At 42.0% G+C, this 14,214-nt stretch overlaps 1 protein-coding gene across 3 annotated transcripts in view; it reads right to left on the bottom strand.

Annotated features, from left to right (window-relative positions):
* Window positions 1-13,472, bottom strand: part of garre1 (granule associated Rac and RHOG effector 1) — a 216,739-nt gene extending 203,267 nt beyond the window's left edge. For 2 of the 3 annotated variants that reach the window (XM_043706520.2, XM_043706524.2), the window contains exon 1: window positions 13,369-13,472. The gene's annotated coding sequence lies outside the window, so the exon portion shown is untranslated. Of the gene's footprint in view, window positions 1-12,650; window positions 12,892-13,368 lie in introns of those variants that run through there. The other variant, XM_087995696.1, reaches the window with a different exon arrangement.
* Window positions 13,473-14,214: the final 742 nt, after the last annotated feature.

Raw genomic sequence — 14,214 nt, 5'->3', positions numbered from 1 at the left:
TGGAATTCCCACCCTGAATCTCTCATCACACTGACTGTCTTTGCATCTTCACATCTTTGCAACCAAGAACAAATATATGCGGTTTGTTAGTATGAAGTTACATCAATCTGGAGGCCATAACAACACAGAACAGTTCTAACCATTATCAACAAGCCTGTCATGTCTACCAATTCAACACAGAACATGGACTCTCATCATTCAATTGAAATTTTAAATAGGTTCTTTCTGTTCAAGTGGATACAAAAGATGTGTCTGCTTCCTGAATGGCACCAATTAGCAAATTGGCATTGGCAAAACATTTTTCTCTCAAACATTAAAATATGAATTAACCATTCATCCTATTTGCTTTTTGTGAAGCCTTACTTAAGTGACTAACATGCTTGTCCACATAAAAAATGTTCTCTCACACTCATTTAATGGAAAGTATTTCCAAACATCCTGATAACTTAGCAAGTGAATACAGAAAAGCATTACTTTCTTGGCCTATACAACTAAAAACAACAATACTACAGAATTATCCACAGCCATTTTGTTTGGAGATCAGGCAGATGAGGTGGTAGCATACCCAAATATTAATCGGCAAATAGTTTCTTCAGATTGAACAAAGACAAAGCCATTTTAAGAGCTTCATTTACACAGAAATCCATATTTCAGGCAAATTCATCCTGGAAATCCCCAAATCACCCAGGAAAATTCAGTCAGAGACAAGACACACGTATAAGTAGAATGGGGAGAATTGATGAGGAACTGTTCCTCTAATCACAGGCTGGTTCAGTCGCATGCTTGCAACATGACTATCAGCAATAAACACAGGAGAGATGTAATGGACTACACAATGTCCTCCAGTCCCTCCCCACTGCCATCCAGATTGGTGGAACTACTCTCGCCTGGTTTCATTTTTACCCTCACAATCAATTTTCAATGGCCTCACTGTTCCCAAATGGTTACCTCTGGTGAAACCCTAGGACATATCCTTGGCCCCTTTCTATCGACATGCTGCATTTCAGCATCATCCAACAACACACTTCCATGTATGACACCCAGACTGATCATCAGGCACCCTGCATTAGATGAGCAGAAACTTTCTCCGATCATATTTTGGGAAGATCAAAGTCATTGTCATCAGTCCCTGTCTATTCCCTCAACATTGCATCCATCACCCTACCAAACTTGAGAAACAATTTGTTCATAACCTTGGTATCAATGACCCCAAGAAGGACAAATATTTATACTATTAAGACGAGACATTTACACTTCTAGCATAATCTAAATTGCCCCATCTTAGCTCATCTGCTCTGAAATTCATATCCTTACCTTTGTTATCTTTCGACTCGACTATTTTGATGCACTAGCAGCCAGTCTCCAAAACTATCCTACATTACCATGTAAAATTCTGCTGCCTGTGCCCAAATCCTCAACCATCAATTCTCATTGACCTACACATAGAGGTGCCCAATTTAGCAACATCGCAATTTTTTAATATTCATTTTCACTTTCAAATCCTTCCATGCCCTCCCAAATCTCTAACCTCCTCCAGTTCCATGAGCTTCAGAGATATCTGTATTCTTCTCATTCTGAGGTCCTGATATTAAGCATGCACATACTGGTGGCCATACTGCTAGTCATCTAGGCCCTAACCTCTGGAATTCCTGCTCTGAATCGCTCACCTTGCTACTTCTTTTTCCTCCTTTAAGTCAACTGTAATACCTACCTCGACTTGGCCATCTGCCCTATATCTCTGTGGCATGGTGCCAAACGTTGTTTTTATAATACTGCTGCAAAGTACCTTGGGACTTTTCACTATGTTAAATGCACGACGTAAAAACAAGGTGTTGCTCCCAAGTGGAGGGTTGGGGACAAGGAAAAATGAACTGGGAAAACTCAACTGCAATTCACTTAGCTTGCCACTTGTGAAATAAATTCCACACATTCCTAGGTTTCATACAACAAACAGTCAAAGCACTTGGCTAAGCCAAAGCTGCCTGTCGCCACGCACTCTAATCAGTTCCAAGTATGATACCCAAAAGCAGTAGCCTTCTTTAAAAATAATTCTCCAAATAAAACCTCACTGAACAGGAATTTAAACAGCTGTAATGTCAATTTCAATAGTGTGAATCAGGACATACTCTCCTGTTCCTCTGGCAATTTAACAGATAGTCCGACTACACCACCATGCATCTGCTCCAGCTAGAAGAATAGGTGGAACACAGAATTAAATATTAGCTTCTATCCACATTGAACAGTGAGCGGACAGCATCATTTAAAAAAAATACCTTCACAGTCTGAACCAGCCAGCCTAGCCCCCTCGGGTCAAGCAAAAGTTCTACTTGCCACAGCAGCCTCAATCCCAACTGAGAGTTGCTTTTAAGTGCATTACTAATGCATGAAAAATGTACAGAATGCTGGTTCTCAGCATTTTGAGGAGCTAGTGTAAACAGGAAGGGACTCAACCCCAAAGGCAAATCATAGCAGACACTTTTATTTATTCGGACAGCCCATTTTTTTTGTTGTTTATATTTTGGGCTGTACAGGCATCCTTCATTCTATAAACATGTGCATACACACCTTATATTCATATATACATGTAGACACATAGCCGTAAAGTACCACAGCCAGAAAGAATATTCTCCCAACAGTTGAGCAAGTTTATTCAGAGAGATGCTAGAATTATGACTGTCCCAGATCCAATCTCAGCCAAGCGCACAGCTGGGAAAGCCCAAAGGCTCTGTAGTTCCACTTTAAAGAAAAAAAAAGAACTTACACTTATATTGGTGTTTTTCTCAACCACCAGAAGTCTGAAAGTGCTTTATATTGAATGAGGTACATTTTGAAATGCAGTCACTTCCAATGTAGGGGTTCTGGCAGCAAATCTGTGCACATCAAGATCCCACAAGCAGCAATGTGATAAGCACCATATAATCTGTTTTAGTGATATTGATCAGGCATAAATATTGGCTAGGTCTCCAAGGAAAATGCCCCTACTTTTCTGCAAAATTGTGTTGTGTGATATTTTATATCCACCCAAACAGGCAGGCAGAGCTTCAGTTAGACATCCTATCTGAAAGATTGCACCTCTGAGGTGAAGAAAATCCAAGTTGTTCCTCCTGATTACTATCCGGTGACTGCTGGATATAGATATCAGGCAATGACTGCAGACACACAAGGTTGGCACACTAGCTCAATGCCATTGCATACTTCCGATTTGCAACAGCAAATATTACCTTGCAATAAATGTCCCAAAGTGTTTCAAAACATTGTTACCAGATAAAACTTGACACTGAGGAGATTTAGAGCTGAAAATGTGTTGCTGGAAAAGCGCAGCAGGTCAGGCAGCATCCAAGGAGCAGGAGAATCGACGTTTCGGGCATGAGCATCTGCAGTCCTCACTTTCTCACTGAGGAGATTTACCAGAATATTGCCTGGCTGGAGAGTTTCAGTTATGAAGTGAGGTTGGATAGACTGGGTTTTTCCTTGTAGCAGAGAAGATTAAGAGAGAACACGATTGAAATGTACAAAATTATGAGGGACATTGGAAGTGTAAACAGGAAGGAACTTTTCTTGGAAGAGGGAATCAATGATTGGGGCATAGAGTTAAGGTAAGGGGCAGGAGCACGTTTTGAGAAGATTTGTAGCTCAAGTTGAGGTTCTGGATGTAACTTTGCTCACTGAGCTGGAAGGTTTTTTTCAGACGTTTCATCACCAAACGTAGTAACATCATCAGTGAGCCTCTGGTGAAGCATTGGTGTTAGTGACCGGCTTTCTATTTATGTGTTTCGGTTTTCTTGGGTTGGTGATGTCAGTTCCTGTTCTTTTTCTCAGAGGGTGGTAAGTGGGATCCAAGTCAATGCGCCTGTTGATAGAATTCTAGTTGGAATGCCATGCTTCTAGGAATTCTCGCACATGTCTCTGTTTGGCTTGTCCTAGGATGGATGGGATGTCCCAGTCGAAGTGGTGTCTTTCCTCATCTGTATGTAAGTATACTAGTGAGAGTGGGTCATGTCTTTTTGTGGCTAATTAATGTTCATGCATCCTGGTGGCTAGTAAGGGGAAGGAGCTTGAGAGTGAATGTAAGGAATTTTTCTGAAACCCAGAGAGCATTGGGAATCTGGAACTCGCTGCCTGTCAGGGCTGTAGAGGCAGAAACCCTTATATAACTTAAGGAATTTCTAGATCTACACTTGCAATACCAGGCCATACACAACTCTGGACCAAGTGCTGCAAAATGGGTTGAGAATAGTTAGATGGTTGTTTTTGACTGGCGCCTTTTTCTGTGCTGTTGACCTCTATGACCAAGCTACATAAGGATATATTAGAGCAGATGATCAAAGAGATTGATTTTAGGAAGTATCTTAATAGAGGGAGAGATGTGGTGCCTGAAAGGGAAATGAGATGCAAAAGAGGGAATTCCAGAGCTTAGGGGCATGACACAGCTGCCAATGATTCAGAACCCTGAACCTTCTGAAGGAAAGTCACATCAGATTCGAAGCATTCTTACCTTCTCCACAGATATAAACAGACCTGAGTTTCTTCAACACTTTCTGTTTACATATTAGAGCTGAAAGATGCCTGCCCTAAATTATAGGATCAGGAGTGTCCAACTAGACCATGTTCCCAAACTAAACTAGTGCCACCCACCTGCAACTGGCCCATATACCTCCAAACATTTCCTATTCAAATACCTATCCAAATGTTTCTTAAACGTTGTAACTGTACCTACATCCACCACTTCCTCTGGAAATTCATTCCACATATGAACCACTCTCGGTTAAAAAAAAGTGCATCTCATGTCATTTTTAAAACTTTCTTAACCCACTTTAAAAATATGACCCCAAGTTTTGAAACACCCACTGCATGGAAAAGACCCTTTCTATTCATCTCATCTTTGCCCCTTGTGATTTTATAAACCTCTATAAAGGTCACGCTTCAACCTCCTATGCTCCCATTAGAAAAGTACCAACCTCATCCTTATAACAAACCCTCCACACACAGCGACATCTTGGTAAGTTATTTCTGAACCCTCTCCAATTTAATATCTTTCCTGTAGCAGGGTGACCAGAGCTGTATACAGTACTCCAAAACTGGCCTCACCAACATACTGTATAACCTCAACAATGACATCCCAACTCCTTCACACAATGGTCTGGACAATGAAGACAAACATGCCAAATTCCTCTTTACCACCCTGTCTACTGTGATGCAACTGTCGAAGAATTATACATCAGGAACCCCTAGGTCTCTCTGTTCATCAAAACTCCTCAGGGCCCTACCATTAATTATAAGTCCTGACCTTGTTCGTTTTACCTAAATAGCTCACATTTATCCAAATTGAACTCCATCTGCTACTCCTCAGCCCATTGGCCCAATTGCTCCAGGTCCCTTTGTAATCTTAGATAACCTTCTTCACTGTCCACTACAACACCAATTTTGGTGTCATCTGCAAACTTACTAACCATGCCTCCTATATTCACATCCAAATTGTTTATATAAATAACAACAGTGGACTCAGCACCAATCCTTGTGGAACACTACTGGTCTCAGGCCTCCCCTCAAAAAAAACTAAGCATCCACCACAACCACCAGCTTCTTGTCTCCTACTGTCAAGCCAATTGATGAATATATCCCAGTCTGAACATCCTGCAGACCAGCAAATTCTATTCTGAGCCTCTAATCAGCTGATTTCATATAGTGCAGCAAGTGGTACTCTGTCATTGCCCTCAGGTGTCAGAGACTATTCTTGGATTCAAGGATTTGCTCCAAAAGATCAGTTGTTCTGTGGCACTTTCTTTCAGCCCTTTATTTCAATACATAGCTAAGATCTAAATTTTCTCCATAGGTTGTATGCGTTTGGAAAGGAGCACAGAATATATTCTGGTACTTGCAATACCGGTATGAACTGCTACTCTAGATCCAAATAATCCCTCCAGGTTCACCAGCCAGTAAGGGGTGGGTGTGCTAAACATTGAGCAATAGGAACTGTTTTAAACAAAAAAGACAAAACATTTGATCCAGGCACAAAATTCCAATGATCACCACCATTTAATACTTAGCCTTCAATTAAAGTCCACAGATCCATATTGGTAATTATTTATGTCATCAGTTACTACAATAAACTATACCCAACACTTTCAAAGGATAAAATCAACCTAAATGAAAGAATTGCAAATCTAACAAATCAAGCAGCAGCAATCAATCCAATTCCAAATACAAATGGAAAACGTACTGATCTTTCTTTTGTTTGGTGACTCCGTTGAGGGGAGAATTGAAAAGTACCACACAGAGAACACAGATGAAGTTTGAACAAACTGCGTTATGCAGATGTCTACTGGATCATGGAACAATCTGTCACTGCATTCCAAGAGAGACAGAAACTGTTGCATCTTTTAAGAGAACATTGGATCAACATTTGATGCAGAGGTAAATACAGGGCTCTGTGTTGATGCCTGGACAGTAAGCAGAGTGTTTTTTTTGGATTGCTTGACTCTGTCAACCTATGGACTGAAAGTACAGCAGGGAGTTCAAAAGCTCTGCCTTGTAGGAGTCACAGCAACACTCTTGATATAACCAATAACAACTATCATATAAAGGGTGGGTTTGTGCATGAATACATATCAATTGAACTTAAATGAGGTCCAGTGAATCCAGTATGCCACAATATATTTTTACTTATAAGTTAACACTCACGTTGTCAACCTTTCTTCAGAATTTCTTTCTTAGTTTAAGCCACTAATCTTGGTCATCATTCCTAACTCCTGCACAGTGATTGATAGGAACACAACAGGAGAGGTTAACAGTATGAAGACAAAGAGGCAGTTCCTGAAATAGCTCTCCACTGTACAGTTTTGAAAATTCCAAAAGGTTTGTTTTTTAAACCCACAAGCTTGATTTATTCAGTTTCGACCTTTAGACCTTGTTCTATGATATTTTTTCCTCATCCAATCCATGTCACACCAAGTACTTATAATTCCCAAGTAGCTGCTCCCCACTCTTTAGGGCATCACTCCCAAAATCTAATTCCCAAGACTCATGTCACCCAATCAGTACTTCTCCCATACTCTCATTTAACCTCAGCATTGTTTACAATTCAGAATCATGGCACTTAGATGCCGGCTATTTAGCCCATCAGACCTATTCCCATTCTTTGGAAGAGCTACAAAATTAGTTCCACTCCTTATGTTCTTTCCTTTTAGCCTTGTAATGTCCTGCTCTTCCACACTTCCAGTACCTTTTCATACAATGCATTCCATGTCATAACTCAGTGAGTAACAAATTCTCACCCTTTCAGTTCTTTTGCCAATTCTCTCTTTCCAATGGAAAGTTTCTCCTTATTTACTCTACCAAAATCGTTCCTAATTTGAACACAACAAAATAACCTTTGAAATAAAGATCTCCGAACCACTGTGTTGGTTTCAAATAAGTTTAAGGATGGAATATTCTTGCAGTTCTCTAACACCAACCATTGCAAGACTCACCTATAATTTGAAACCCCTCACAAAGTAGTAGCTACCTTGCCTCTGATCCTGGTGCTGGCATTAGGCTCAATATGCCTGTTAAAATCATACTATGCTTCAGAAACCAAGCTATTAATATTGGGTGAGACGAGCATCTTAAAAGAGAGGAGATAAACAGAGGTAGAAATAAGAGATATAGGGAGAAAACTCCAAACCTATCACCAGAGAAAGCACGAGGAGCAATGCAGAGGATTAAAGTCGAGAGATGGTTCAAAGCCAGAGAGCTATAGGGAGAGGTTGAATAGGTTGGAGCTGTACTCCCTGGAGCGTCGGGTACTGAGGGGTGACCTTACAGAGGTTTACAAAATCATGAGGGGCATGGACAGGATAAATAGACAAAGTCTTTTCTCTGGAATGGGGAGTCCAGAACTAGAGGGCATAGGTTTAGGGTGAGAGGGGAACGATATAAAAGAGACCTAAGGGGCAATGTTTTCACGCAGAGGGTGGTACGTGTATGGAATGAGTTGCCAGAGGAAGTGGTGGAGGCTGGTACAATTACAACATTTAAAAGGCATCTGAATGGGTATATGAATAGGAAGGGTTTGAAGGGATATGGGCTGGGTGCTGGGAAGTGGGACAAGATTGGGTTGGGATATCTGGTTGGCATGGACTAATTGGACCAAAGGGTCTATTTCCGTGCTGTACATCTCTATGACTCTAATTGGAGACGCACCAGATCTCAGAGAGATGAGGGGTTGGAGGAATTTGGAGCTAGAGAACGGGCAAGATGGTGGAGGTTAAAACAAGGATTGAGATTTTGAAATTGAGGTATTAATTGACCTGGAATCAATATAGGTCAGGGAGCAAACAGGGTATTGGGAGAACAAGGCTTGAATACACATTTTATTTTAATAAATTATGAATACATTTAAAAATTGCACAAAATTATTCCATGGAGTTCTTCACATGATGTAATCATTTATCAAACCATTACCATGGTTGAGATCTTCCTGGGACCCACCCTAACTTCCATTAAAACAGCTTCAGCTGCCCAAACTGCATGTGTCTCTGCTAAAACAAAAGTCAATGAACAGCAGCAATGATAATGTTTTCACAGAAGATACCCTGGAGTATCCTTTCCTCCCTCAACAGCGGACCCAATCGTATCTGGGAACACAGGTTCCAGCTTGATCAGCTGAGGCATGTAAAGCACCAGAAGAGCATGAGTGTGCACATATTCGCTACATCTCTGTTACTGTGCAGGAGTCTGAATCATGGTAAACTGCAACACTGGTTGTTTATCAGTGACTGACAGCTGCTGCCTAATGTCAAAACAGTGAGAACACTTTGAGCAGAATGAACAGTTACTGTCACAGAACACAGTTATTTCACAAACTCGCTACAAGAGAACTTCTTATTCTCCCAACAATAAAGCAATAAATCAGCCAAGGTAAAAGCCCAATAAGAAATTAACATAACACGATAGTTTACAGACTCCACCACACCATCATTCCATAATTAGACTGAGTTTGTGAAGTCCAGATGCAAAGTAAGAGCTTTGTAGCCAAAGACATCGACATGTTTTTGGGGATTATGCTCAGCAGTCACAACAGCAACATATTCTATTATACATAGATCTCAAATGAACATAACGAGACCCAGTACAGGTTAAAAGCATAACAGTATTCCAAGGTATTTCTATGGGAATTGAAATTTATTCCTCACAGAACTGTGAGAAATGCAACATGAAAAAGGCAAATGGGCTGCTGAAGTGCTTGCTCCTTCATTTCGAAACAAGAAAGCAATAAGTCAGTGTACTTCATTTCGAAACAAGAAAGCAATAAGTCAGTGTTTTGATTTCCACCCAAACCACTATCTTCACATTCTGGATTAGTGGTGTTGGAAGAGCACAGCAGTTCAGGCAGCATCCAAGGAGCAGTAACGGACAGTTTTCACAAAATAGAACAAGCCATCAGAACAAAACATGATAGAGTCACATTAGGAGATATCAGGGTATGTAACCAAAAGGCTGGTCAAAAAGGTAGGTTTTAAGTCCCATGTTGTCGGAAAGGAGAGATTTAAGGGGAAAATTATAAAGTTCAACATCCAGACAGCTGAGGCTATGGCTGCCAATGGTCAAGTGGTTGAAGTCAGTGATGGCGGAGGCTTAAATTGGAGGAACTCAAACTATAAAGGATGTCAACTATTTGTGATTACAGAGAATAGGGAGGAGTGAGACTATGAAGGACTTTAAAAACAAGGATGAGAATTTTTAAAATGTTGCCAGACCAAGAGCCAATAGTTTAGATCAGAGTGCTGCTGGAAAAGCTCAGCAGGTCAGGCAGCATCCGAGGAACAGGAAAATCGACGTTTTTGCCAGAAATGTCGATTTTCCTGCTCCTCGGATGCTGCCTGACCTACTGTGCTTTTTCAGCACCACTCTGATCTAAACTCTGGTTTCCAGCATCTGCAGTCCTCACTTTTGCCAAGAGCCAATAGTGTTAAGGGAGCACAGCAAAAGACTTGGTGCAAGTTGGATACAGGCAACCCCCAGATTTCAAGATGATCTCAAGTTCCCATCTTTCTTTCGCCCTCACTGACAGAAACAGGAATTGTTGGCATAAAGCCTGATGCACATCTGGGACCTGTTGAAATGGCTACACAACAGGTTAGTCTAAACAGTACTAGCACTCTCAAATAATGATCAGGCATGGAATCTGGCTGCTTTTCACAGATTCATTAGGATGGAGGAGGTAGCCATTCAGCCGATTGAATCTATACTGGCTCTCCAAATGAACCTCATGACTTTGCCATTATCCTGCCTTTTCCCCATTATCCTGCACATAATGATTCAAACTGAAACTAATTCCCTCTTTCATTCCTCAACAGAACTTGCCTCCACACAATTTCAGGCTGTGCACCCCACATCCAAACTCCACCCTGTCTCTTTATCAAATTAGAGAGGAGACAGAGAGATCAGTTTGATTAACAAGAGACAACATCATACCTTTGAACCTTTTTTTTGTACAAGTGCTTATTACACCAAATAATGCAGACACTAATGGTGACCATTTTCATCCGGCCAATAAAGTCTGCACCCAAGGTGTCCAGTTTTGTTACAGTATATCTGCACGTTTAGCATCGTAGATTGAAGCCACAATACAGTGCAGTCTCTCTCCTTAAGTCCTTATGCAATGTGCCTACACTGACAAAGAAATGCCTTTACAGACAGGGTTAGTTACTACTTCAAGTCTCTATTACTCTGAAAGTGCAAATAAACACACAGTGAGTCCCCAGCAAAATGCACTAACTGCTCTGGCATTGCCACCTCCTCCAAGTATCCTACACTCCCTATATTTGTTGAACTGCAGGACTTTCTAAAGAAGCAACCACTATTTTACACAAATTGACAGTAAGCATGGAAATTAGATTAGATTCCCCACAGTATGGAAACAGGCCCTTCAGCCCAACAGGTCCACACTAACCCTCCAAACAGTAATCCACCCAGACTCATTCCCATACCCTACATTTACCCCTGACTAATGCACCTAACACCATGGGCAATTTAGCATAGCCAATGCACCTGACCCACACATTTTTGGATTGTGGGAGGAAACCGGAGCACCTAGAGGAAACCCATAGACACAGGGAGAATGTGCAAATTCCACACAGACAGTCACCCGATGTGGAAATCGAACCCGGGTCCCTGGTGTTGCGAGGCAGCAGTGCTAACCATTGAGCTATGATATGCCAGCAAAGACTAGCTGAATAAATTGGCCTCTTTTTAGACCATAGACACTAAATGGAATATGTCATAGAGGTGTATAGCATGGAAACAGACCCTTATGAATAAAATGGGGAACATAATGTAGGAGCCCCCTGAACCTGTTCCACTATCTATCTGGATCCTGGCTGATCTGTACTTTAATTCCAATTTTGTTCCAGACCCTTTGATAGCCAACAAACATCTATTTATCTCAACCTTGAAATCACTAGTACCCAGAGCCTTTTGTGAAGAGAATTCCAAATTTTCACTCACCCTTTAAAAGAAAATACTTCTTGATCTCCTCCTAAATGGTCAAATTCTATGTTTCAGTATTGCCCTTTTGTCTTAAAAAGAGCAGAGGAAATAGTTTCTGTTTATCTACACTATCAAAACCTTAAATATCTTATAAATTTACCTCAGCCAGATCATGCCTACAATCTTCAAAACTAAGATATAATTTAAGAGTTTTAAGAGTTGTGACAGGAGAGCTGGAGAGGGCAAATGAATAAAATCAAAGCTTCAATCTGAAACAGCAAAAAAAAACTTCACCTCATGATATCACATCTCAAGAATGCGCACAAGCCACTACAACCCAGACCAACATTCCACAGTATCCCAATAATACTATGCCCTGGGGAAGACTCAAAATTCATCAGAAAATAAATTGTGACCCACAATCAGTATTATTTTGTATAACTGTTCTACGTAAATACTTCAAACAACTCAGTGGTATAGCAAAAAAAAATTGCATATGTTGACAAACCATTAACAATCAGAACTGCAAAACCTATACAAAAGTACAGAATGAGAAATGGATAACAGTTTGTGATTCTCCAAGCAAATCTTCATAAATAAAAATATTTAAAACGTAGCTGAATCAGATTGCAGAACAATGAACTGACAGGCAGAATCATAAAGCAAAACACAGTTTGACGATACAACAAACCACACTTTCACTTAACACAGAAAACCAAAACAAATCCACCTGTTCCAGCCACATATCTCCCCTCATCAGCACTGCAATAAAAACAAGAATTATTTTGTCATTTATGGGGGGGGAGTCCCTTCCTCACTCGGTCGACTTATCATGAAGCCATCGCAAACAAGACCAACTCACATTCAATTATCACCACTTTGCTTAGCTAATACACAACCCTTCTAAATATATATTTGGCATACTGTCTCATTTAGAAAAACAATTATTTCTATCACTGTCTTCTCCACACCTGCAGCAGCAGTAGCTCCTGAAAGGTGGACTTGGAATACAAATTACCAGCTAATGGTTTCAAGGGTCTGTCTGCATGCACGCACATATATATATATATATATACACACACACACACCCCACCACTCCCCCACACCAATTACTGGAGAGAGATGGCGGTGGGGCTTGTGGAAGGAGACAGTGACATAAACCTCTCGCTTCCAATACCTACCAGCTCACTGCTCCTAAAGTGGCTCAGGCTCACTGAAGGGACACAGTGAGTAATTGAACCCAGTGTTCTCCTCTTCCCATCGTCCCAATTGTCCACCCTTGCACACATACTGATCACCTCCATAGACAAATAAACACCTCAACTCACTTCCTCCCTGATACACCCTTTTTTTACCCCAATATTCTCTCCCTAATACTGTTCTGCTCCAAACAACACCATCCCCAACATCCTAAATGTGCTGAAAACCTCAACCCTCAGTCCTACGTCCTGACCACCTAATCCCTGGGATACCCTCACCCAAAAAAACACCCTCAAGATCCTGATCCCAAACACCATCCCATAAAAACTCTGAACCTCCCCCCTCCACCAAGATCCTCTTCCTTCCAAAGACTCTGACCCTCAGCCCTTCCCCTGCTCAAGCAATGACGCCCCCTCCCCCCCCAAACCAATAACACATCCTCCCCCCACCCCCCCTTTTCTCTCCTTTGGAGGGCCACTTAACCCTCTCCCAAACCCTGAGACCACAGACAGACTCCCCACCACACCCCTGTCCAGACTCACCCCCCCCCCCCCAAACTCACTGACAGCCCCTTCCGATCTGCACCCAGACCCTACCCTCATTCCCCCCCTCAACCTACCATCACCCTCACCTCATTCCCTCATCCTGACAATCCTCTTCCCCCCCATCCCTCCCTTACCCCCTCCCCCCGGGCCCTACCTCCTCGCCTCTCGGGCTCCGGTTTTGCGGCTCCGGAAGGCTTGGCCGCCGTGTCTCGCTCTCCTGTTGCCGCCGCTCGTTCCCGCGAACGCCGACGCGCGTTCCCGCTTCCCGTACCTCCCAGCGCGCCCCCGCTACAACCAGACGGGAACGCGGACGGCGGCCGGCTGGAAACTGGACTCCTCCATTCCACTTAGGAGGTCACTGGCTCTGAGCTCGTCCGCATTGACGCCCACTTACCAAAACCCAAACATGCAGCCAATCGTTTAGATTATACCTTTAATTTATTAACCATGTAGCCGATGATATTAGGGCATCCGGGAACAGAAACTCTGATTTCTTTCTACTTCCCTCCTGTTTACTCCCCCCACCTGGGTCCGATATTGGACTCGTCCGTTACCAAGCGCAGCTGAACAGGAAATTACGTTGGAACAAACCGGCAGAAACTTTTTCTCCAAAACAAAGAAATCAGTTAGGTTAGAAATTATAATAGATGCATTCTTTCGTTTGTTTGTTATCTCTTTCCCGCGATATTGTTGTAAAATTCCAAAAATTACTGTCAATCGCTGAAAACGTTAATGTCCTAGTGCGCATGTGTAATATGGTGTGTTCTGGGAGTTGTAGTTCTCATCGGTCTGTCAAGGGTGAGGGTTCACAGCTCTATTAAAGGGGCAGCTGCAATGTCTTTTTGAATCATCGAGTCAGAGTCATACAGCATGGAAACAGACCTTTTGGTGTTCTGGTCCTGTTCACCGAGCTGAGAATTTGTGTTGCAGACGTTTCGTCCCCTGTCTAGGTGACATCCTCAGTGCTTGGGAGCCTCCTGTGAAGCACTTCTGTGATCTT

The sequence above is a fragment of the Chiloscyllium plagiosum genome, unplaced genomic scaffold, assembly GCF_037043375.1.
Source record: "Chiloscyllium plagiosum isolate Xiang-an unplaced genomic scaffold, Cpla_swu_hap1 HiC_scaffold_17, whole genome shotgun sequence".
Classification (NCBI taxonomy): domain Eukaryota; kingdom Metazoa; phylum Chordata; class Chondrichthyes; order Orectolobiformes; family Hemiscylliidae; genus Chiloscyllium; species Chiloscyllium plagiosum.
Note: the sequence above shows the minus strand (reverse complement) of the source record. Positions and strands in the feature narration are given on the sequence as shown.